Source organism: Onychomys torridus, chromosome 10 (genome assembly GCF_903995425.1).
Source record: "Onychomys torridus chromosome 10, mOncTor1.1, whole genome shotgun sequence".
Classification (NCBI taxonomy): Eukaryota; Metazoa; Chordata; class Mammalia; order Rodentia; family Cricetidae; genus Onychomys; species Onychomys torridus.
The window spans coordinates 75,601,634-75,616,020 of record NC_050452.1 but is presented as its reverse complement, the minus strand read 5'-3'; the positions used below and the strand labels follow the sequence as shown (position 1 = coordinate 75,616,020).

The window sequence follows — 14,387 nt, the reverse complement described above, 5'->3', positions numbered from 1 at the left end:
GATCTACCTGCCTCCACCTCCTGGATCTGCCTGCCTTGCCTCCTGAATGTTGGTTGGGATTAAACATGTGTGCCAGGCTTATTTTTATTATTGTGTGTGTGTGTTTGTGTGTGTGTGTGTGTGTTTGTTTGTGTGTGTGTGTGTGTGTGTGTGTCTATGTGGGTATATGCATGTGAGTACAGGTGCCAGATGAGGCCAGCGGTATAGAAGCTGGAGTTAGAGAGGGTGATGGGCCCTAAGGTTGGGTCCTATGGAAGAGCAGTAAATGATTTTATCTGCTGAGCCATCTGTTCAGCCTCTCCCTCTGGACTCCCTGTGATGCTAAACGTGCCCAGCAAGAGGAGGACATAGGGTGTAGCTGAGAATGATCTTGAACTACTGATCCACTTGGCTACACTATTTTGATGTTACTGGCATGTGCTTGAGAAACCACACCTGTTCACATGGTGCTGGGATTGAACACCAGGCTTTGTGCATGACAGGCGAGCACTCTACCATCTGAGCTCAGTCCCAGTCCACTGAAGACGAAATCTACCAATAAACCAAACAGGAAATCAAAGTCCCGCTTATAGACCCAGCCAAGAACCCCACCCAGAATCGCTTTTAATTTATTAAAGACTTTTATTAAAGCCACAATGCTGTAATTTTCCATGCACAGGGCTTTTGTCTGTGCTACTTTTAAAATGATCACCTTTTATAAGATGGACCTTCATTGTTTCTAAGTTACTATTTCTTGTTTTGACTTTTAGGAGTCTTCTGTTCGGGACAGGATACTTTTGTTGTAGTCAATTAAACAAGTAGTCGGTGTAAATTAAGCTAAAAGCCAGTTGTGATTGTCAGGTACGTGTAAAATGGGCATTTACACGTAAGTGATCAGAATCCATTCCGGTTAGGAAAACTGCTATGTTGTACATGGGTTGGAGCAGAACAGTCCTGTAAGAAATACAAATTTGCTTATCCCAAAACCTCAGTACTGAGGAAATACTACCATTTCTAGTAAGAATTGGTACAATTACATATAGCTGTAACATTAGGCTACAAACATAAAGACAGGTTTAAGAAAGATGAAGTGCTCTTCATTAATAGCACACATCAGTGCTGGGAACAAGGCCAGAATCATGCTCAAGCTAGATAACGTTTGAAGTTTGAACTAAAAAACAAGCCGGATGGTGGTGCCAGTCTTTAATCCCAGCACTCGGGAGGCAGAGGCACCAGATCTCTGTGAGTTCGAGGTCAGTCTGGTCTACAGAGCAAGTTCCAGGAAAGGCTCCAAAGCTACACAGAGAAACCCTGTCTCAAAAAACAAACAAACAACAACAACAAAACCAAACCAAACAAGTAGAATTGGTAGGAGGACAACCGCACACATTGTCTGAAACACGAGGACTCTTTGAAGCTAGAGATTACCCCAGGGTCTTGGTGTTCCCTGACAGATGGGAATTGGCCACTGAGCTGTGTGTCTAGTACCGGTGTATATTTTAGTACATGTTAGCTAGTTTGTCAAGATCTCATGTAATTGACCTTTAGTTGGAGAATTTGAGAGTGACTTATGGTTGAGTCACTGCTGGCTGGGCAAGCACGCACTGTATTTGGGGGTATAAGTGAAATTGTTGAAGACTTATGCTGTTGATTTGATCTGATCTCATTTAACCGAATGCTTGAGAGTGGCTGGCTCTAATAGTGCAGACAGAGGAAAACAGGTGCTGTACTATATTAAGCCACAATTCCCTTGTAAATTGAACCATGAATATAGACAAGTATTGTCAGTTACCTAGGTTCAGTGTGTTTTGTATGGATGTTTCTACAAGCATAGATACAGATTTTTAATCATTTATTTACCCCTTTGGATTCCTAATTTCATCCCTTTCTGTCAACTTTAAGAATTCCTACTTACAGAAAGCAGGAAACAATTGGCCAGAAAATGACCATTTTATAGACAATATAACATTGCCTTGAAAAGCCTGGTAGAGATCTTGTGGGCTCCCAGAAAGACAGGAAGATACCTCTGGTAGTCTCTGCATTTTCTTCCTTCACAGCTTCTCCGTAGGACACCATCTCTGTCCTTGATCATAAGGAAGTGTCCTGAGCCGAGAACACCCAGCTCAGGCTGTGTTCCGCAGTCTGTCAAGAGTACCACGGAAAACACCAGTCTTTCTAATTGGCAGGCGCTTTACCATTGAAAGCAGCTAGGCATGGTGCCACATACCTATGATTACAAAAACTCAGAAGGCTGAGGCAAGAGGCCAGCCTGGGCTCATACATCAGTGTGGCAATTTCAAGGCTACTGTTTTGTTTTCAGGTCATGGTCTTAAAGAACTCTCAGGCTGATTTCACTCAACCTGAGCTCCACACGTTGTCTAACTCAGGCACTTGAGAAAGTTAGCACTGACTAAACAGGTGTTTGTGAATGTGGGAGTAAGCAATTACTGATATTTGTATCTTTTATCATTTAGTGTATACTTACTGAGACTCTGTACTAAGAACTGTCTAGGCACATGGGGTCACCATTTCATGAAACAAACTATACTCAATGTGCTTTACATCTTGGTGTGAAAAACATTTGGTAAGGGTTCTGTAACATTGTCAGGCAGTGGAAATGCTGCAGAGCACTATGTAATGGATAATGATGTGAGAGAGGTGGGGTCGGGACAGGGTAGTGCTGCTGCTTTAGACTGAAAAGTCTCTTTGTGAAGTCGCAGTCATTGCGTGACTGAATGAAACGGCCAGCCCCAGCCAGTCCCTATGGCTAGAGTTGAGCCTGTCAGGACCAAAATGGAGAGAGTGAGTAGTGCAAGTGGAGAGAAGCCTGGTGAAGAACTATGTAGGGAACTGTAAACTGAAATAGGATTGTAAATTTTTATTTTAAGTGTGATGAGATGTCAGGAAGCGGAGAAAGAATATGGTGGACCAACACTGAAAAAGGATCACCATAGTGGAATACTCCAGGTAGATGAGAGGAACTGTAATGTCCTGTTCCATAATTTCTAGACCTTCACTGTATGGTATGTTACTCAGAATGCATGCATGGTCATTGATGTGTATAGTTGTCAAAATTGAATAAAATTCTAAAGTTCATGTTCTCAGTTGCCATAGTTGCCTTTCAAAAGCTTATGAGTCTTATGTGCTCTGTGACTATTTGAGCAGTACAGGTACATGTCAGGGAGCATGTGAGAGACAGTAGGTTACTTTGTAGTGTAGCAGTAGAGGCATGGAACTGGTCAGTTCCATTTAAGACATAGTTTGAAAGTACAATCAACAGAAATTTCTAAGAGAATGCTTATGGAATATAGGAGAAAAATAGCAGCTGATTGATGCCAAATAAATGACTTTAATTCTATTCAAAGCAATAGTAGTTGGGATCAAAGATTCAGTTTTGTTTTGTTTTGTTTTATATGGTGCTGGAGAATGACCCTAGGGCCTTTTGCATATGAGGCAGATGTTTTGCCACTGAGTTAAATCTGCAGCCCTAAGAACTCAATTTGGGGTTTGATAAGTGACATTTCTTAGATTGATTAGCATACAAGTATCACTAGGTTTAGCTACATGGAATTTAGTGTTATAAAATGTTTCCAGTTACGAGTTTTGCATTAGTCATCTGCACTGTAACATGCCAGGTCTATATACTATGGACTTTTCCTGTCACCGAGGACACATAGTTATTTGTTCTGTGAATATATTAGAAAAGTCCCCAGACTTCCAGCTTAGGGTTGGGCAGATTTATGAACCTGCTTACATGATCATATAGAAACTCATAATTAAAAAAAAAAGTAAAATAACTATATTTAGAAATTTTGAAAGTTTCTAAGTGGGCCTAAGGAACAATAGTAGCAAAGTGGAGGAAGTCAAGTGAAGAAAATGTAGAGTGCTATTCCTGATGCATCCATCCCTGGAGAGGTCTATGGTACGTGTTAGGCGTGAGGGACACCAGGGGTGGTATATGCTATTGGAAGTGAAGATGAGCGTTCACTGACAGATTTCCTGTGAGCCTGGCATGGTAGCTAGTGTGTGGAATCCAGCTTTCAGGAGAACTGTTAGAGGTGAGGCCAGGTGTGTGTAGTGAGGCTGCAGACCAGCCAGAGCTACATAGTGGACCCAGTTTGCTGGTAGTTTTTGTCAACTTGACACAAACCTAAACATACCTGGGAAAAGGGCATCTCAACGGAAGAACTGCTTTAGTAAGATTGTCCTACAGTCACATCTGTGGGGCATTTTCTTGATTAGTGATTGGTGTGGGGTGTTGTCACCTTGGTCAGGAGGTCCTGGGAGCTCTAAGAAAGCAGACTGTACAAGCCATGTGACCCAATGAGCAGCATCCTCCATGGACTCTGCTGCAGTTCCAGCCTCCAGGTTTCGGCCTTGAATTACTGCCCTGGCTTCCCTCAGTGATGGACTGTGAGGAGATGATGTGTAAGCCAACTAAACCCTCTCCTCCCCAAGTTGCTTTTGGGCACGCTCTTTATCAGATAATTAGAACACATGACATAACTGGAGAGAATTATGGTCGAGGGAATTGAAGTGAATTATTAAAGTCATATTCAAGGTTTTCCTCTACTACTTCTTAAGGAATTGGCTTTTATATGCCATATGTCAAATTCGTTATAAACCATCATCCTTTTCCTCTATTCTTTGTATAATTCCCAGTGGTAAAATGGGATAGCCTAAAATTTAACCCCTTAGGACCACTAGGAGGTAGGGAGACTTGAGCACGGACTTAGAGAAAAAACACATCTGAGTGTACTATTTCATTTGTTAAATTAGAAAGTAGAAAATATATGTAAATAAAGCAGACTTTGTGAAGGAACTTGAAATTTAACCGTAGTTGAGGTATGGTGTATATGTTTATTATATCAGCAGTGTTGGGTATTTAGACATGAGATCCTGACATAGTTCTGAGTCATGAACCTTTGAAAAAGGTTTTTGAGTTTTCACTGTACTCTTCTACATGAGTATGTGTACTGTATTAATGAATCGTCCCGTCACATCCTTTGTTTTAAGAATGGGGCTTTCTGAAGCTGTATTTCATGTACAAATACCATATATGTAGTTTTTTTGAAATGAGTTGAAATTATTTCAGTAAAAAAGGAGATCATAGATTTTTATATTATCTTGAGTGGAAAAAAAAGTAAACTGTTCTGTAAATAGAAGGTAAGTACAAAGTCACTAACAATGTGATCCATGGAAATACAGTTCTGTAGTTAAGTGTGAGCTGTGAGTAGATAGCCTGCCTGTGCAGCAACACTCCAACCTGGGACATGTTTCTATTTGTTCAAAGGGGAGATTAGCAACAACAACCACAAACTGGGAGTTCCTCCATTACCCCATCAGAAGACCCAGGAGGGAATTAAGAGGGCAGTTTGCTTATTGTTGGCAAGCTTTTCTAGAATTTAGATTGAGAAATAATGTCTCTTATCATTAGCATCACTCTAAGAGAAGTTTTTTGTTGAAGCCAAAGGTGATGATCAATACATGCTAGAAAAATGTACTATGGTGATAAGAGTTTGTCTTAGGGTTTCTATTGCTGTGAAGAGACACCATGACCACAGCGACTCTTATAAAGGAAAACATTTAATTTGGGGCTCGCTTATAGTTCAGAGGTTCAGTCCTTTATCATCATGGTGGGAAACATGGCAGTGTGCAGGCAGTCATGGTGCTAGAGAAGGAGCTGAGAGTTCTACATCTTTTTTTTTTTTTTTTTTAAAGATTTATTTATTTATTATGTATACAGTGTTGTGTCTGCATGTTTGCATGCAGGCCAGAAGAGGGCGCCAGATCTCATTATAGATGGTTGTGAGCCACCATGTGGTTGCTAGGAATTGAACTCAGGACCTCTGGAAGAATAGCTAGTGCTCTTAACTGTTGAACAATCTCTCCAGCCCCAAGTTCTACATCTTGTGCAGGTGTGGGCATAGCTTGAGCATATATGTGACTTCAAAGCCTGCCTCTACAGTGACACTCCAACAAACCCACACCTACTTCAACAAGGTCATATCTCCTAAGAGTGCCACTCTCTGTGAGGGCCATTTTATTTCAAGCCACCACATTCCACTCCCTGGCCTTCAAAGACTTATAGCCATATCATAATGAAAAAATGCATTAAGTCTAACTTCAAAAGTACCCATAGTCTATAACAGTCTCAAACTTACTTAAAAGTCTAAAGTTCAAAGTTTCTTCTGAGATTCATGCAATCTCTTGACTATAATCCCATATAAAATCAAAAAGCAGATCACATATTTCCAACATGTAATGGTACAGGCTATATATTACTATTTCAAAATGTAGGGAAGTAAGCATAGTGAGGAAAAACTGGACCAAAGCAATATGGAAAACCAGCTGGGCAAACTCCAAACTCTGCATCTATCTCTATGTCTGATGTCAAACAGTCTTCAGATCTCCAGCTCCTTTCAGCGTTGTTGACTACAATACACTTCTTTCTCTTGGGCTGGTTCCACTCCCTGTTACTAATTTTCCTTGGCAGTTGTCCCATAGGTCTAGCATCTCCAACATCTTTTGGTCTCCAAAGCAATCCAGGGTTCACCTTCATAGCTTCATGCAATGGCCTCTCTACACTTCCATTCAGGGACACCCCTGACACATGCCTGGCCTTAGTGGCTTTCCTTAGACACAGAGGGAAATTCCAGAATGTTTTTTGTCCTTAATTCTAAAGCCAGAACCATGTGGCCAAAGCTGCCAAGCTCTGCTCTTGCTGGAGCTGAAACATGGCCCCCTCTTAATTACATCTTTACTAGCTTTCTGCTTTCAATGGTTTCCTTCACTACCTGATCTTGACTGTTTTGGAATTTGCTCTGTAGACCAGGCTGGTCTTAAAACTCAGAGATCTGCCAGCCTCTGCTTTCTGAGGCATATACTGCCACACCCAACTCCAAGCTTTTCTTTATTTCCTTTTCACAAATTGCAAATTTAGCCGGGTAGGATCTTGCCCTGAGATCACCACTTTCTTAATTACATTTCCTAATCTGTTTATCTCCTTGAATACAGGACTTAGCTCCATTCTAATTTCTGGTGCTTTTTCCCTCAAATATTTTTCCTTGCTCAGCTTGTTCCTTTTCATTATATATCTTCATTAGAGTTAATCCTAGTAACCACACAGTAGAGTCTGTACTAGGTTCTTTTGAGATTTCCTCTGCCAAGGGAGTTATTCCAAATTTCTTCACATTAGCCTCAGACAAACTTTCAGTCAAGGGCAAAAAGCAGCCACATTTTCACCTAAATATCATAGGAAGGATTTCTAGGCAACATACCAAAATTCTTCTCTGAAACCTCTTGAGCCCGGCCCTTCACAGTTCAGATCACCCTCAGGACCACTGTCTTCCATGTTTCCACTGGTGTGGCGCATTAAGCAGTGCTTAAAGCAGTTCACTGCTTTCCTACCCCAAGGTACCAAAGTCCACAATTCCTAGAAACAAACAAACAAACAACAGCAACAAAAACACATGGTCAGGCCTATCACAATCCCCCAGTCCCTGGTATCCTCTTCTGTCTTCGTTAGGATTTCTATTACTGTGATTTCTATTACCATGACCACGACAATTCTTATAAAAGAAAACAATTGTGGTGGCTTACATTTTCAGGGGTTTAGTCCATTATCATCATAGCAGGAAACAAAGTGGTGTGCAGGCAGACTTGGTGCTGGAGAAGTAGCTGAGCATTCTTCATCTTGTGCAGGCAATAGGAAGTGGTATCACTGGATGTGGCTTAAGCATATATGAAACCTCAAAGCCTGCCTTCACAGTGGAACATTTCTTCCAACAAGACCATACCTACTCCAGCAAGGTCACACCTCCTAATAGTGCAACTCCCTTTGGGGGCTACAGTAGTTTGAATGTAATTGGCCCCCATAATCTCATAGACCACTCTCCAACCTGCTGAGCTGCCTGCAGGCTGTGTAGTGTGCTCCAGGTTCCCAGCTTTGTGAGCTGTCACTCATGCTGGGGTGGGCTGTGGAGATGCAGCTGTCTTTGAGTCATTTCTACTCCTGTAAGTAACCTCTCACCCATACTCCTGTAAATTACACTGCCCCCCCCCCAAAAAAAACCCTCATGATTTACCAAGTTAGACTTAGATGGTGTCTCAGTCACTGTTCAGTTGCTGTGAAGAGACACCATGACCAAGTCACCTATTGTAAGAGAAAGTATTTAATTGGGGGCTTGCTTATAGTTTGGCATTAGAGAGGAAAAAAACAAAACAAAACCAGTAACTTATTGAGTTCTTGTAACAGGACAGAGGAATTACTTCCTTTTCTTGTTTTTCAGATACTAGAAAAAAAATTCTTCACAGGCCTTTATGTCATCATCATAGTCTTTTTCTCCTCCTCCTCCTCCCCTGCCTCCTCTTCCTCCTCCTCCCTCCCTCTCTCTTGCTTTCCTTTCTTCTAATACTGAAGTATGAATAGAGAAACCTAAAGTCTGGTGATGGTTTTCTTGTGAGTTTGTAATATTAACATCAGTATATATTTTCAAAAAACCATGTCAGTAATTCTGTTTGTGATCCTAGGTATACCAACTGACAAAATTAAGATTAGCTGGGTTGGGGATTTAGCTCAGTGGTAGAGCGCTTGCCTAGCAAGTGCAAGGCCCTGGGTTAGATCCTTAGCTTAAAAAATAAAAAAGATTAGCCAAAGCCCAGTTTCTTCTTTTCAAATTGTGTGTGTGTATATGTGTGTGCTGTAGTCAGGGTTTTCTGTTCTACTTGCTTGCTCTCAAATAACCACACAGAGACTTATTAATTATAAATGTCCAGCTGATAGCTAGGCCTGTTACTAACTAGCTCTTTCAACTTAACCCATATTTTTTTATCTACACTCTGCCACAGCACTGCACATTCCTTTCCTGCTTCCTCTGCATCTTGCTGGGTACTCTACCCTCCTTCTTCCCTGCCCTGTCGTTTTGTCTGCAAGCTCTGCCTAACCTCTTCCTGCCTAGCTATTGGCCATTTAGCCCTTTATTAAACCCATCCAAGTAACAGGTCTTCACAGCGCACAGAAGGATTGTTTCATAGCAGGTATACATTGTTGTTTATGTATGCAAGCACACATATACCATGATATGTGTAGACGTTAGAGGATAGCCTGGGCATCAGGCCTCACCTTCTTAAGCTCAGTTTTAAGTGGAACATTTGGAAATAGAGATCTTTGAAAGGACATCAACACTCTTTGAACCCTATAGTGGAATTGTCTCTTGCTTTTGCATGGTTCTCCAGACTGAAAGTTAACACACAACCCAACATTTCATACGTCTAGATAACTAAAGTCCTTTGCTGATTGGAGTACAGAGACATGTTCTCAGGTTGCTTCATTCATGTAGGCTCTTGCTCATGTTATATATGTTATAATGTTCATTTATACTGGGTCACATTTCTTCATGCTCATTAGTCATATTCCTGTGGTTAAGTCTTTATTTTCACAATCTAGAATCTTCAGTTATCTTAGATATCCCTAATAAAACCAGTATAGTGGAGATGATCTCAGAAATAAACATCAAATGATAATTACTATTCTGTGGCCTCAGCTGGGGTTCATTTTAAGTACCCCAGTGTTTATAACTGATTGGTCCTGGGTAAAGATTTCATTTTTTTGTTTGTTTTTAAGAATTAGGTGCTTCTTGTGAAACTTCCCTGTTTTTCCATAAAGCGTATATCAACTTGTTGTGTTATGTGATAACCTCTAACTGGATGTGTACATCTGGTTTCTCTCTGGCTTACTGAATTCTGTGCACTCAGCAAGCAGAGTGTAGGCTGGGGTGGAGCAGTAGGAAGTCCTTTGTGGGAAGTAGTCACAGCAACAGTTCTGGGGTCAGAAATCTGTGTTCTCTGTAGGAAACTGACTGCTTAATTCCAAATTGTGTCTCCCTTCTCGTAAGCAACCTTTCAGTATCATCTGCCTTTACCTCATACATTTTATTTGGGTTCATTTCTAGCCTCAAGCCATTGTTTTATGCCTTCAAAAACAATAAGGAGGCAGCATGCCTCCTTAACAAAATATGTGTTCATGATCACTCTAAGAGCAGTTTATCACTTACTTGAGCCTATTTTAAAATATCTTTTTTTTTTTTTTTTTTTTTTTTTTTGGTAGAAGACCTGACTAAACTGATAGGAGGGAACTGTTTTTCCTGTATAATGTGAACCTAGATCTCCTTCAGATTGTTAATGGTTTGGAGTATGGGATGCCAAGAACTTTGGAGGGCTTGTTTTAGAGTGGACAGTGTGAACACTACTGCTTCTGTAATCCAGGAAACTCACTACTGAAGCAGAGTCCAGAGATTGTCTGAAGTGGTGGAATAAGAATCATATGAAAGATATATGAGGATGTTTCTATTTTCTTTCTCTTTCTCATTCTTTTATCAAACATATTCTTTTAAAAATGTTATTAGCCTACCTTAATTGTACAAAATAGTGGTTTTTTATGACATTTTCATATCTGTTTCAATGTGTCATGATTATATTCACCTATTACCTCTCCCTCACCATCATCACCTTCTCTTCCCAAATTGTCCCTTTCATTTTTTAAAATAGAGTTTCAATAAATAAAACATGAGATGTTGTTCTTTTTGAGTCTGGCTTATTTCTCCAACATGATGATCTTGAATTGTGTTTTTGTATGTTTGTTTTTCTTGAAAACAATATACTTTTGTTGCTGTTTTTAACTAAAATTATTTTTATTTTATGTGTATGAGTATTTGGCCTGGATCCTTTTCAGAAAATCTTTCAGCAAGTGCTCCTAATATGGCATGGGTTTTCTGGCTATGCTAAATGCTTAATGTACTTAGATGTCCATTCCTTTTTCTAGATTGGTGACTTTTCTGCTATAGTTTCTGTGAACAGGTTTCCTGTGCCGTTAGTCTGTATCTTAGTTCACTTTCTTACAACACAGGCTGGTAAGTTTAGTTTTGTAATAAGTTTTGTGTTTTGTTTGTTTTGAGACAGGGTCTCTTTTATCTCAACTTTTGTCTCAATTTATTACATGACTGAGAGTGAACTTGAATTTCTGATGTTTCTGCCTTTGTATCCCAAATGTAGAATTACAGACATATGCCACTGTGTCTGGTTTTTAGGTGATAAGCAGATCAAATTCAGGACTTTACGTATGTCAGACAAGCACTCTACAAACTGAGCTACACCACCAGCTGCTCCATCCAGAGGGCTTGAGTGCTGGGATGGTCGAGCTTGTGTTGGTGGTGGTTGTCTTATTGTTGTTCTTCAGCTCTGTCTTCACTTCCTGGGATTCCTCTATCTTCCTGGTCTAGCCTGCTGGTGAGTGCTTTCCACTGATGATTTGGTCCATTGAACTTTTTGTTTCCAGATTTTTATAGATGTTTTATTGTTGTTGAACCTCTCTCTGTTCATTTTGGTTTTTTTTTTTTGTTTGTTTGTTTTGTTTTGTTTTGTTTTTGTCAAAGTCTTCCCAGAAAAAAGTTACCTTTTTATTTTGAGTTATCTTATTTATTTATTTGTTTGATTATGAATGACCTCACAGATCTTCATAGATCATCTGGGAGGTCATTGATAATTTAAAAACTAGACAGTTTTGGATTCTTTGGAATTTCTACTCTTGCTTTGTCTCTGTATTCAGATTTTAAAGAATTGGACTTTTGGAGAAGTACTGTTGCCTTGGTCATTTGTGTATTGTATGTTTCTGTGTTGATGTTTGCAGTTGTCCTACCTTGTCTTGGCAAAGTTAGGCAGACACTTTCCCTTGTGTCCTTGCTTGTCCAGTTTGGACAGCAGCTGTCAGCAGTCGAGGCAAGGGCAGTTTCTTGCCCAGTGGCTAACCTTTGCCACATTGAAAGCAAACTCCACATGGAGTTTCTTCGATTCCCATCATCTTCTCTGAAGTAGATTGGTGCTGCCAGGAGCAAACGTGTCTCACGGTCATGAAAAGCCTTATGTTATTAAAACATCTTAAATGCCATATTCCATAGTCTCTGAAGTGTTTGAAGACCATCTAAAATATATTTGTTTGACCTTGAAAACATACCTAACCTAACTACAAGTTTGATTGTTATAGATGACTAACTACTAACCTGCATTTCCTAAATAGTTTGTAATAATAGGCTTTAAGGACTAGAACTTTACATTTTAAAATGAACTGCATAGGTACAATGCTTTAAACATATAGAAACATGTAGAAACAGATATACAGTATGTATTAAAATAACCTTAAATTTGTATCAGTATACAAACTTAGAGGTCTGCCTGCCTCTGCCTCCCAAAGGTCAGGATGAAAGGCATGCGCTGCCAGCCCTCTCGTTACTCTTTGATAGCAGAAATAATTACAGTCACTTAAGTTAAAAGACACCGTGGAGTCCATAATTAAAAGCCTTCTCAATATATCATGGTCCACATTTCAGTCTGGCCTCTGCAGGTTGAACTTGTCTCCCTCGTTAGGTGCCTGTGGTGGGAGACACGTCTGCAGAGTCTGTCCTCCCCGCTGGCAAGGTGCTATCTGTCCACATGGCACTTAGAACTGAGAACAAAGGGAGTGGAGAGGCGGGCAGTCTTTCCCCTGACTTGATCTGAGTATGTGGTTAAGGACGACCCTTGCTGTTTCCCATGGGTCTTTCAGTCTACTGGAACCACACTGCCTATGACTTACCCGCCAAAGGTGTTCCTCCAGCTGGCCAGCCTAACACTAGGGCCTCAGCCTGCCTTTCTCCCTTCTCTTCACCTTTCTACCTCTTCTTGCTCCTGTGAAATGTTGGGTGGTTCTCTGTGCACTTACGTTATACTTTGGGTAAGCCCCTCACCCCTCACTCATATCTAGCCACCCCACCTCCTAGTGCTGGGGAGGAATCTGTTTCTTGTCTTGCCTTTGTTTTAATTTTGTATTTGTTCTTTTCTCATACACTACATCTGGGTGCCTTCCCCCTCCCTTCACCCCTCCCACCCTCCCTCTCTCCTAGAGTGTCCCCCTCAGTCTCTGCGAGCCTCTGTGAGCCCTGCTTAGTTAGTTATGTGGACCCATGCTCTCCTGGTGTGGGAACCTGTATTTAAACAGCTTTTCAGCATGAAACTACAGACCCTATAAGTCACCTGTTCAATGTATTCCTGCTGTGGCTTTTGTGTCTACGCAGGCTGTGCAACTACCATTATTGCCTACATTTTGGGACATTCTCCTCCTCCAGGAAGGGTTTCCACTATGAGAAACTTGCCCTCTACCCTCCCCCACCCATGAGACCGTGGCCCACTTTGATACCATGTGCCCGCTCACTCTTGGGGAACTCAGGGTGATAACCAGTGTCCTCAACTATCTGAGGTGTGTATCGGATGCTGGCCTAACTCCAGAGAACAAGCACTTGACGTGGTCCCAATGCAGCCTCTTTCACACCCCTTCAGCTTTAGGGGAGACATGAGAACCAGCACGACTCTCTCCAAAGAAGCCCTGCTTTGCTTGTGCAGTTTCTTTATTCAGGGTGTGCAGGCTTAGGAGCCATCTAACCGGTTTTGAGACTCTGGAAACTTGCTACGGGGTATTCCTTCTCGCAAGTATGCTAGTATCTGATTGCTAAGAAGTATCTTGATGCCTCTGTTGAAACCTCACTTTATTAAAACATTTCATGAGGAAGATAATAACCCACATATCTCTCAGCAGTGCATCTCCTGTTATAATGATACGCTGTTGTTATAATGAAGCATATGAAAACCTAGAAACATTTGGTGTGGGCAGAGGTGTGAGTAAATAACCTCATTTCTTACACAAGCTAAATCAAGAACTCTGACTCTCTCAGGTAGTTTTTTTTTTATTTTATTTTATTTTTTTGTTTTTTCAGTATACATGTTGATAAACAGGTTAAAAGACAAGGCTGGCCTCACTTGTAGCTGGAATTGCTTCTCTCTCTCTCTCTCTCTCTCTCTCTCTCTCTCTCTCTCTCTCTGTGTGTGTGTGTGTGTGTGTGTGTGTGTGTGTGTATTCCTAAGTATATAAATAGAAGCTGCTCAGTCTGTGTGATGTTGCTTGCATGTGTACGTTTCCTCGGCTGACCAGTTGGTGACGGATAACCAGTTTGCCAACTTTTCTCTGGAGAAGACCTTTTCTCTTGACCTTGCCTGTAGTTCTTCGTCTAGGTTTGAGATCTTGAGCTTTCCTTTTCCACATTAGCATGTCTATTGGTGTCATCCTTGCTCAGCTCGTGTCTCAGCAGCCATGTTGTGAGTCTTTGTGGGTGTATTTCTTGACATTTATAGGAGACACAGTTTCACAGCAGACTCCCTGTTCCTCTGGGTCTCTTAAAATTCTTCACCACCTCTTTCACAGTGATTCCTGAGCCTTACCTTGAGGCAGGAGCTGTATTGTAGATGTATCAGCCAGGACTGGGCTCCACAACTTCGCCTTTTCATCAATTGTGGTTTTATATAATGGTCTGTATTTGTTGCAA

General features: G+C 41.0%; 1 protein-coding gene across 5 annotated transcripts in view; it reads left to right on the top strand.

Moving 5' to 3' along the window:
* Ptpn13 (protein tyrosine phosphatase non-receptor type 13) overlaps positions 1 to 14,387 on the top strand; it is a 176,488-nt gene that overhangs the window by 19,587 nt on the left and 142,514 nt on the right. The gene's annotated exons all lie outside the window — the stretch shown is intronic.